At 36.5% G+C, this 12,244-nt stretch overlaps 1 pseudogene; it reads left to right on the top strand.

Moving 5' to 3' along the window:
* Positions 1-6,802: 6,802 nt before the first annotated feature.
* On the top strand, positions 6,803-10,477 carry LOC132177527 (putative calcium-transporting ATPase 13, plasma membrane-type pseudogene; annotated as a pseudogene).
* The last annotated feature ends 1,767 nt before the right edge of the window (positions 10,478-12,244 follow it).

Here is a 12,244-nt window from a genome sequence, read left to right as displayed (position 1 = left end):
GGGAAATTTGGTTAAAACTTCTTGTGTTGGAAGGATTTCAATTCACCCTCTCGGTTTTTAAATTCTTTTTCACGTTTTTCACTTCACTTATTTCATCCAAAACTGTTTACGTGGCATTAATGTGGTTAATGCCATATAAGTAGTTTTGCAACGTCAAATGTCACATGTTAAAAAATTTATTTTTATATATTAAAATAATATCTGAATGCGAAAAAAAAAAGAAAAAAGAAAAAGAAAAAGGGTGGGAACCCCTCCACCTCACAAGGGGAGCGACCACTCCCGATGGTGAGAACGGTTTGCATTGCAAGTAGATCGAAAGGGGTAGGTTGTGCAAACACTACTAACTAGGGTTGCGCAACCACTACTAACTAGGGTTGCAATCGAGCCGAGCCGAGTCAAGTTTTAGGATTTTAAGACTAGTTCGTTTATGAAGATGTTTATTCGAGCTGAGCTATGAAATGTGTGTTTAAGACTGGCTCGTTAAAAGCCCGGGCGAGCTCGTTGAGAATGCTATTCGGCCGAGTTAGGTTCAACTCAAGCTCGAGCTACACTATTAAATTCTTTAATATATAATCCGAGCAGAGTTCAAGCTCAAATTTTAAAACAACATCTAGACATTTATCTATAGTATAAATATATAATACGTAACTATATAAGACATATTATACAATATAGCATATAACTATAATATATACATAGCAAATTAGCAATATATTATTATATATAACTAGATAATGGAAACTATAGTATATGTATAATGTGAGTAAGTTATAAATATAGGATACTATGTATCACTAATTAACCATAGAACAAGTATAATATATAATTATACTTGAAGAAAAAAAAGAAGAAGCTACTATATATATATATATATATATATATATATATATATATATAATAGAAACTATAGTATATATATAATGTGAGCAAGTTATAAATATAGTATACTATGTATCACTAATTAACCATAGAACACGTATAATATATAATTAGACTTGAAGAAAAAAAGAAGCTAGTAATCTATATATATGAACGAGCTAACGAGTCGAGCAAACAAGCCAGTCGAGCTTTAAATGAGCTGAGCTCGCGAGCCCCTATCGAGTTTTCTCGAGCGAGTCAGGTATGTATCATCTACTAATTGAGTGAGTTTCTACAGTAACTAGCGAGTTTGTATAATATCGAGCTCGAGTTCGGATCGAGTTAAATCGAGCGGGTATCGAGCAGGTTGTAGAATGGACTAGTTTATTTACAGCCATATTCCTAACTGATGGGTGGCTTGTGCAGTCACTCTCTAACAGTAAACGTAGAGCCATCCTTGCTGAAAGTAGCCGCGCGAGCACTCCTTCATTAGAGCCTATTCAAAGCTAAGATTAAATGGGATATATGTAGTAATACATGGATCTTAGATGTTATATGAGGGTAAGGTAAAGCCTAAAGAGGTTGTTATTGTATATGTTATGAGTCTTATGATTCGGCCAATGAAAAAATATCTAAGTTTATGGTAGGGAAGTGAGAGTTAATGTATATGTTATTTTAAAATTGTGAGAATCATGCTCCCAATAGTTTCAACGAGTTAGTGCCACGTAATTAGTTTTGGCACTTTTTAATAAAGTATAAAATTAGAGAAATGCTTTAGTGCAATAAAAAGATCATTTTTGGCCCATAAAAGTCTAAGGTAGCAAGAGGTCATAGGCTCATCAGTGGGTGAGGCCACAGCAACTACGGATGGAACCTATGGCCTCTTGCCACCTAAGCTTTTTATGGGCAAAAAATGATCTTTTTATTGCACTAAAACATTTCTTATAAAATTATTCTTTTAACATACACACGTGACATGGCAAAATTGCGCATGTGTCACTACAAGTTAGTGCCATGTAATTACTTTTGGATGAAATGAGTGAAGTGAAAACTTGAAAAACCTAAGGAGTAAAAGTTGAATTTAAAAACCGAGGTAGTAAATTGAAATTGTGCGAAACTCATGATATTTTAACCAAATTTTTCTTTTTATTAAGTGGGTCTCTTGATATATTATACTTAGGGCGGACTTGATAGATTTTGAAGTTTAAAAGGACAATAAGTAGGGCTTTTGTTTTTTTAATTATCTTTAGATATTAATTAAATAATTTTATTTTAATTTCTAGTTTATATTTTTAAATTTGAAAATTGTTCTTCTCACTTTTAACTCTTAATTTTATCCAAATGACACTTACAATTCGTATATGTTGTGAGACATTTTAGTTTCAAATGGATGACAAATTTTGTGTTAAGCTACATATAATTTTTTTTTATTTTTTTATTTTTAATTTAAACAAAATGAAATTACCTTATTCTAAACATTATTTTAATGAACGAACTTATGTTACGTGTTGATTTTAGTTCAGGCAAAATTATGAGTTTAGTTACTGTGTTAGAAGGTTTTTTTTTTTTTTTTTTTTTTTTGAACGAATTATCTCTTCGTTGATATAACAATTAAATGGGGCAAAATGCTCCGTACAATGCCAAAGATATAATTTGAAATTTTCACAACTCAAACATTATCTATGACATATACAATAGCTTATTGAGCTATTATAAAACAATATCTATGAAAAGTCATTGTCTCAATCAGTTTCAGATGTACAGCAAAATTCCAACAAATCACGTCTCTATCCGCTGCTAGGTCCTTGATTCCCTGGCTTTTTTATTTTTTATTTTTTATTTTATTATTATTATTATTATTTTTATCTATATCCGTTATTAGTGCTTTATCAATCACAATCCCCTTCGCTGTCTTTATCATAATGACAATTCTTCTTTATGATTGATAACTCCTCCATCATCGGTTTATGGTTTACTCTCAGAAAAAGAACCATAAGAAAACAAAAGACTGATCGGAAATCAATTCCGTTATTCTTAAGGATTCGTAAAAGCAAAACCTAAGAAAATGAATAAAACTCCATTCCATAGATCGCTACTAAAAACAGATCTAGATATAATACATTCTTATTTAAAAACAACGAAAACACAATAATAAAACCCAAAAACACCCTCATGCATTCCACGCGCCACCGCCGGCCAGCCATGTGCCGCTAAAAAGCACCTCGAGGACCATTGACATATGTGCCCTGATCGATCTATAGTGGAGGCGAAAAAAGGGAGGGAGAAGGGAGAAAAAAGAAAGGGGGCAGGGAGGAGGGGGTTGTAATTCCCTCCCCCCATTCTCCTATGCTCTCTGTGTGCTGCTCTCTTTCTATGGTTGATTGGAACTATCATGTGAGTATTGTTCTATTAGAAGTGTTATTAATGTGATTTTCCATTTTTCTTTTTATTTCCCTCTAAAGTCACAATATTCTGGGATTCAACTATGTGTAATTATTTTTACCATAATTAGGGCCTTAATTAATTAAAAAGCATGGACTAACCTCTTTTATCATAATTATTATTTTTTAAATAAAAATAAACTTAATTGTACTATTACTATTTGGAGCCTTATTCCACAAAGGGGCCTTAGGCAACCTCCTCATTTTCCTAGAGAATGAGTTGGCCTTATTATACTAATGCTCCGTCTGTTTCGCCGTAAAATAATTTTCGAAAAATGTTTTTCGTATTTTTGGGTGTTTGGTGTAACGTAAAATAATAGTCAACGAAAAATATTTTTCCTTTGACCGATTTTTTTTTTTTTTTTTTTTTTTTAATTTTCAAAAAAGGTTTACATTTTTTAAAAACGTAAATCAATTTCCGAGTTTGAGCATCTCATTCTCAAATCGAAGGACCATACCAAGACTCGTCCAAGACCCTACCAGGATTTGACTGGAGCCCGCCCGAGACTCGACTGGACCTGCCCGGGATCTGCCTAGGACTTGACCAGGACCCAGTCGGGACTTGATCGGGACCCACTCGGACCTGCCTAGGACCTCACCAGGGCTCCCCCAAGCCTACGGAGGACCCCGCCGAACCCGCCCAGGACATGTTCAGGACCCCGCCGGGACTTGACCGAAACCGGCCCGAGACCTGACCAGACTTGCGAGGGACCTCATCGGGACTCGCCTAAGACCTGTCCGAAACTTAATTACGACCCTACTGGGACTTGATCGGGAGCCGCTTGGGATCTGACTGGACCTACCCTGGACCCCACCGAGACTCGTCTAAGACCTGCCTGGGACCCTGCCAAGACTTAATTGGGAACCCTTTGGACCCTATGTCGGAAAATATTTTCGATGGAAAACATTTTCGAGAAAATGATTTCTTAGAAAACATTTTTCGGTATTTGGCATATATGAAAAATTAGGCGGGTCCCCTACATTTTCCTGTAAAATATTTTACGGTATTTGGTTTATATGGAAAATCATATTAAACTCTAAATTACAAAAATGTTCCCTTTGGGTCTTGGGCGGGTCCCTATAGGGTCTAGGCGGGGTTTGGGCGGGTCCCGGGCAAGTCATAGTGGAGTCCTTGCGGGACTTGGTTAGGACACCTCTAAGAATTGGTTGGGACATATATTATATATTGTGATTTTTCATACGTGCCAAACACCATAAAATGTTTTACAGGAAATCATTTTTCAAGAAAATATTTTTTGTTGAAAATATTTTCTGACGAAAAACATTTTACGTCAAAACAAACGGAGCCTAAGGTTTCTTTCAAAATACTCTCATATTTATCTCCTAATTATAACATGCATGTGAATTTCCAAGTTATGTACGTATGATCACAAGGTGGCTGCAAGCTCAGGCTTGGCGGCGCTGGCATTATGTATGTCTTAAATGAAGCAATGTGAATCATGTGATCACATGCATCCCTTTGAGACTTCTCCTTAGAAATGAGGCCTTCAAGTCAAGTCTACAGGCTTGGGTGGGAAACCTCAAGCAGCCTGAGATCCAGGAGTGCTTCCATGTCTATCCTGCACTCCTTTTTCTTTGAAACTCTACCCTTTCTTTGAAACTCTACCCTGTTTTTACATTGTCATCCTTTCATCGAGAGGAAAAGGAAGAGAACTTTGTGGAATCTAGTGCATGAACTTACCATATAATTGCATCAATATCTGTGCCAGTTTCCTTCACTTTCAGCATATATGTTTGTTTTACATTGCAGATGCAACACAAGCATTGACAATCATAGAATGAGGACATTAGAAATTTTCATGGGAAATACTTTGTGGCAATTCGTCACATTTGATTCTTCTAGGATTTATTCACATGATGTTCCCATTGTTAAATCGCCACTTATTTTAAAAGTTTAAGCCGATAGGAAGAGGTAAATTTAGAGCATGTTTAGGATTGTATTTGAGAAATAAAGCTTTTAAGTCAAAAATCGCTTTTTAGTAAAAGTTTCATTTTTAAGTTTTTGCCAAAAATGCGTTTTGACCCTTTTTTGTACTTTTTTTACACTTAAAAGCGTTTTCATTTTTTTACCAAATAGATTTTTTTTTTTTTTCTTCAAACAAACTTTTTGAATGTTAAAACGCACTTTTAAGCCCCTCAAATGCACACCCAAACATGCTATTAATCATTTAATCATTTATTTAACGCCCATTTTGTTAGTACAGTTGAAAAAACAAATATGAAACTCACTTTTAGCATAGTTGCTTTGGTTTGAGTTGATTCAAGCTCTTGATATCCCCCTTCAAGTGAGTTCATTATTAAAAATCCTAGAAGAGTCTTACTAAATTATCAACTTTGATACCATTGTAAGGAATCTTCCAATGAGATTATAGGAAAAACTTCGCTTAACCCGACCCCATAAACTTTTATTACTTTTGTACTTACTTTCTCTCAAAAAAAATTTAAAAACTCCCAACTTAGTATATTAAACTTCTAATTTTTTGCAATGTCACCAAACCATTAGGTTTTTCCGTTAAATCCTAATGAAAGGTGTCAAAATTACCAAAATACCTTTTTTTTTTTTTTTTTTTTCATTCACTTGATACACTCAACCCAAGATCTTCAAATAGAACTTAGTATTTTGGCACACAATTACATCATTCTTTCCTATCCGTTTTCATGGAAAGTGGAAATTGCTGCATTCTTAAGTTATTCCTCTTGGTCTTAGGAAGTTGAACGACTAATTAATGTTCATCCTATCAGCAATAAACCTTATTGACTGGGGCAATTTTTTTTTCCAACAAAGTCGTTAATTTAAACTTGAAATATGTGAGAGATTGTCAAGATTTCAAAATAAATTATTCTAATTTTGAAACCCACCCCCACTCATTTATTTATTTAATTTTCCATGCAATTGGCAAGAGAGTTGCCTAGAAGTATGCTATAAAGGCTATTAAATCTTAATCCAACCACAAACAACCATTTTGACCAATAAATAATTATTCTCTATGCAAAGAAATTCATAAGAAGATCCGCTTTGCGCGTCGAATGTACATTCCATTCTCTTTGCTTAGCCCGAGAGGAAAGCCCGGCGCAAGTCATCTCCCCCTTTTTAATATTAATTCTCGCCCCTTTTAAATATTTTCTATTTTCTTGATAAAGAGAAACAATAAACAACTAAAAAAAAACAATGAAAATCAATAAAATATTTATTTAGTAGTGATGGAGGTTGCATTTTACGAAGCTTCTAGCAAATCTGTTGAAGGAGAAAAAGTGGAGATTTTAGTTAATATGAAACTTTTACCTAATCTGCTAGAGATGTTCTAACCTTTCAGATTTACTCTCTATTTTCTTCAACCTACTACAATCACCCAACAATGAAAACTGTCCACATTTCTCTCATAAAACAATTTTTTTTACTTCTCTCACAAAAAATTTCAAAGTTCATTTTTACTATATATCAGTATCAGTCAATTACTTCTTCCTTTCCCCCATTGAAAACTTAATCAATAAAGTTGTCCACACGACATGAACACAACCAAACCACCAAGCTATTTAGCTATAAAATGTAGAGGACTTCCACAATTTAATGTATCCTGCAACATATCTCCATATATCATTACTATTCTCCAGCCTTTGTGCGCTTTATCCTCACTTTGCTCCATTCATTCATAAAAGGTATTGCTCATTTGAATCCTTCGTATTTTACTGCTTTTATTTGATCTCTATTACTACATTGTCAATTCCTTGCTTTCCTACACATATCATCTTTACAGTGAACTTTTTTCCCTCCCTGAGCCAATGGCTACAATTCTCCCACCAAAGTTGGAGAGCATATGCATTGAGACTTTACTTCACGTACCAGAAATACTCAGCCAAGCCAACAAGAGATGGCACTCTGCTTTTGTGACCATTTATTGTTCTAGAACCATACTTTCTTTTTTTACAGAATCTCTATCCAGAAAGAAAAATACTAAGATTTCATGCTGTCCTTCCACCACAAAGGATCTCAGACCAAGCAATAGCTTCCAAATTGATCGTACAAGTCTTATTGAACTTGTGATGGAGAACAATGTTGACAACCTTCATTCTCTAGCAGAGAAGCAAAATGTTGACGTTTCACGCTCTCCATCTTTCAACATTATGAATCTCAAACCTCTCGCTGAACTTGTGAAAGAGAAAAGTATTCACAAATTCCATTCTCTACACGGAAACAAAAATCCTGAGCTTTCTCACTGTCCATCTTTCACCATTGTGGATCTCATACCTGACAAAAGGTTCAAAATTGATCAAAATTGTCTCATTCAACTTGTGAAAGAGAAAAATGTTGACTGGCTCCAAAAATTTGGAGGGGTTGATGCAGTGGCATCAAGTCTTCATACCAATGCTGAATTGGGTATTGAAGGCGATGTTGAAGATATTGCACTCCGACACGAGGCATTCGGCTCCAACACATATAAAAGACCGCCTACAAAGAGCTTCTTCCATTTCATGGTGGAAGCCTTCAAGGATCTTACAATTTTCATCCTCTTAGGCTGTGCAACACTTTCTCTTGCGTTTGGCATTAAAGAACACGGAATCAAAGAAGGTTGGTATGATGGTGGAAGCATATTTGTTGCTATATTTCTTGTCATTGCTGTTTCTGCCATAAGCAACTTTAAGCAAAACAGACAGTTTGACAAATTATCCAAAGTCAGCAACAATATCCAAGTTGATGTTGTGAGAGCCGCACGGCGTCAACAGATTTCAGTATTTAAAATTGTGGTTGGAGATGTTGTTTGCTTAAAGATTGGAGATCAAGTTCCAGCTGACGGCCTATTCTTAGACGGGCACTCATTGCAAGTGGATGAATCTAGCATGACAGGGGAGAGTGACCAAGTAGAAGTAAATTGCAGTCATCCATTTTTGGTTTCAGGTACTAAGGTGGCTGATGGCTATGCACGGATGCTTGTCACTTCAGTTGGCATGAACACAACTTGGGGAGAGATGATGAGCTCAATCAGCCGTGACACAAGCGAACAAACACCTTTACAAGCTCGCCTCAACAAGTTAACCTCATCAATCGGTAAAGTTGGTTTGCTAGTCGCTTTCCTAGTTCTCGTAGTCTTGTTGGTTCGCTACTTCACAGGAAATACAACAGATGACAATGGAAATAAGGAGTTCAATGGTAACAAGACCAAGGTTGATGACATAGTGAATGCTGTGGTGGGGATTGTCGCTGCTGCTGTTACTATAGTTGTGGTTGCAATTCCCGAAGGTTTGCCACTGGCAGTTACACTCACACTTGCTTATTCCATGAAGAGAATGATGGTTGATCAAGCAATGGTGCGGAAGCTCTCTGCTTGTGAGACCATGGGCTCTGCCACCACCATTTGTACTGATAAAACAGGCACTCTCACACTCAACCAAATGAAGGTGACAAAGTTTTGGCTGGGGAAAGAAACTTTTGCAGCTATAGCTGGTTCTTACTCATCAATTGCTCCATATGTTCTCAAATTGGTCCAGGAAGGAGTTGCTTTAAACACAACTGGTAGTGTATACATGCCTAATTCAGGATCTGAAATCGAGTTTTCAGGTAGTCCCACTGAAAAAGCAATTCTTTCATGGGCTGTTTTGGACCTAAACATGGAAATGGAGCAATTGCTGCAAAGTTGTACGATTCTTTATGTTGAAGCATTCAATTCCCAGAAGAAACGAAGTGGAGTCCTTATGAGGAGAAAAGCAGACAACAAAATCCAGGTACACTGGAAAGGTGCAGCAGAGATGATATTGAAGATGTGCTCAAGTTACTATGATGCTTCTGGAATTGTAAAAGATCTTGATGATGCTGAAAAGATCAAATTTGAGCAAATTATTCAAGGTATGGCAGCTAGCAGCCTCCGATGCATTGCATTTGCACATAAGCAGGTTTCAGAAGAATATCAAGGAAATAAAAGGCTAGAAGAAGATGGTTTGACCCTATTAGGACTTGTGGGACTTAAGGACCCATGTCGTCCAGGGGTGAAGAAAGCTGTGGAAGATTGCCAATATGCCGGTGTGAACATTAAAATGATCACGGGAGACAATGTTTTCACAGCAAAAGCTATAGCCACCGAATGTGGGATACTCAGGCTTGGTCAAGACATGGTCAGTGGAGCAGTAGTCGAAGGTATGGAATTCAGAAACTACACGCCAGAAGAAAGATTGGAGAAAGTTGATAAAATTTGTGTGATGGCAAGGTCTTCTCCCTTTGACAAACTTTTGATGGTAGAGTGCTTGAAACAAAAAGGCCATGTGGTTGCAGTTACTGGTGATGGCACAAACGATGCACCAGCACTAAAAGAAGCTGATATAGGACTTTCGATGGGGATTCAAGGCACCGAGGTGGCCAAGGAAAGCTCAGACATTGTCATTTTGGATGATAATTTTGCTTCAGTGGCCACAGTTCTAAAGTGGGGAAGATGTGTCTATAACAACATCCAGAAGTTCATCCAATTTCAACTTACCGTAAATGTTGCTGCTCTCGTGATCAACTTTGTGGCAGCAGTTTCAGCTGGTGAAGTCCCTTTAACAGCAGTGCAATTATTGTGGGTGAACTTGATTATGGATACGTTGGGTGCTCTCGCTCTTGCGACTGAGCAACCCACCAAGGAGCTCATGGATAAACCACCTGTGGGCCGGACTGCACCACTTATCACCAACATTATGTGGAGAAACCTCTTAGCCCAAGCTTCGTATCAAATAATCGTCCTCTTGACCCTTCAGTTCAAAGGTGAATCAATCTTTGGTGTGACGGAGAAGGTAAATGACACCTTAATCTTTAATACTTTTGTTCTTTGCCAAGTCTTCAATGAATTTAATGCACGGAAGCTTGAGAAGAAGAACGTCTTCAAGGGGATACACAAGAATAGATTGTTTTTAGGGATCATCGTGATAACCATTGTTCTTCAGGTAGTCATGGTAGAGTTTCTAAAGAAGTTTGCAGATACAGAAAGGTTGAATTGGTTGCAATGGGGTGCATGCATTGGAATCTCAGCACTATCTTGGCCAATTGGTTGGATCGTCAAGGGGATACCTGTTCCACAAAGACCATTTCTTAGCTACCTAAAGATGAAAAAGATATGATCATGGGCTTTTCTTCAATACTTCTTATTGTTAACTCTATCGGTTCCAGTATTTGGTATTTTATTATAATTATTCAGTTCTATCATTGTATAGCTTATCGTATATGTAAGGATTGATGTCATATTTTCAATAATACAAAATTTTCACTTATCTTTTATCATGCATTGAGGGTAGTTACAAATTACAATAATATTTTTTGCGACTGTCTACTTGAATGTAACTTGTAGTTAGAATCTTGAAAAAGATATTGTCTAGTTTATTATAATTCATTACTTCTCTCATTGTATAGCTTAACAGATATGTAAGTATTATGTTTGAATTTACATGGGGAGTCTCATGTGAGAAGATTCTTGAAGGCAAGGGAGAAGAGATTTAGGTTTGGTGAGAGAATCGGTATGTCCATGGAATTTTCGTGAGGGGATTCTTACGGTTGTGGTTTTGGTTGTCGTTTTGCCTATAGTTCATGGTTTGCACATATTCTCGTATAATTTTTTATAATTGGGGTTCATGATAATGTAATTTATTTTGTTAAATGATTGAAAATGTGGTGTTTACTTTGTTAGTATCTATGGAAGACTATACACATATTGTATAACACTGGTTTGCGATTCCTACCTTACAATTATGAAGATGAAATTTTTGATTATGCAGATAATTCTTTGGGACAATGAATTTTCTGCTGCGGCCTGCTCAAAATGTAGCTGCAGAACAGCCGTCTACAAATGGGTCTCCTGCAGATACATATTATAAGTCAAAACCTGCAGCAACTTTGGAGGGCTTATAGCTGAATATCCATATCCGTGGTACTCCACAGTTGAAGATAACTTATATTTGGGAAGACTAACAGCTATATATGTGCATAGAAATTAAACTTAATCTGCTCCATTAGTTGAAGCAGCATACATGATTGAATATGTGGCCTTCAACTCATGCAATATATTCACAAATAAATAAATAACTTCCAATCAAATGAAAGAAAAGAAAAATTCAAAGACGAATGAAAATGATAACTTAAGCCATGGATCATGATGAATACGGTGTGACAGGGCTTTTCATAACCCACCCATCGTAGGGAGTAATGTATGACCCTAAATGTTAATATGTTATTTTGGCAAACACGTACCGTGCAATTCTTCGGCTTAACTAAGGTTTTATTTATGGACCTAGTTTCATGCGGGATCAACCTCTAGACAAACAAGGCAGCTAATTAACCATTTTCGTGCTTACCCAAAGAGCCACAGAGTAGGAAACGCTCCCAACTTCCACAACAAGGTACGCATGTATCCACCTGCGGAGCCTCAGTGCTTCTTTCTGAGGGAGGACCCCAAACGTTTGTTAAAATTAACTTTAATGGAGAATAAGAAACTGATATAGACAAAAGAACAAACAACCTGCTTCTTGGCCTGTTGAGAAGCAGAGCAGACAGGGAAAGATCTATTGGACACTGAAAGTTGATGTTGAGATAGGATTTTTTGTGAACTGTCTGAAAAGCCTGTATCCAACTGCTGATCCTCAGTGCGATTCGAATGGCGTCATGGACGGAACCACGGAGGCCGGCGGGCCTCCCCGATCCCCCAAATATTTTCAAATACTTCCGCTCCACCCCTCCAAATTTTTGAAAAGCGCCTGCCAAAGAATTTGAAATAAAAATAAATATATTCTGTTTTTACTGACCGTTTTCCTAAATATAAAAAATAAAGATTTGGTACGCTGGAAACTTTTGCATTTTATTTTATTTTATTTTTTTTCAAATTAGTGTATCTATCTTTCAATTGTTTGTAATCTCATCCACCCCTTAACGTATTCCAAAATACTTGCAATTGTTTTAGGAAAAAAAAAAT

Source organism: Corylus avellana, chromosome 4, assembly GCF_965113065.1.
Source record: "Corylus avellana chromosome 4, dhCorAvel1.hap1.2, whole genome shotgun sequence".
In the NCBI taxonomy this organism is placed as follows: Eukaryota; Viridiplantae; Streptophyta; class Magnoliopsida; order Fagales; family Betulaceae; genus Corylus; species Corylus avellana.
The sequence above is the reverse complement of the archived record's forward strand: the minus strand, read 5'-3'. Positions and strand labels throughout refer to the sequence as shown.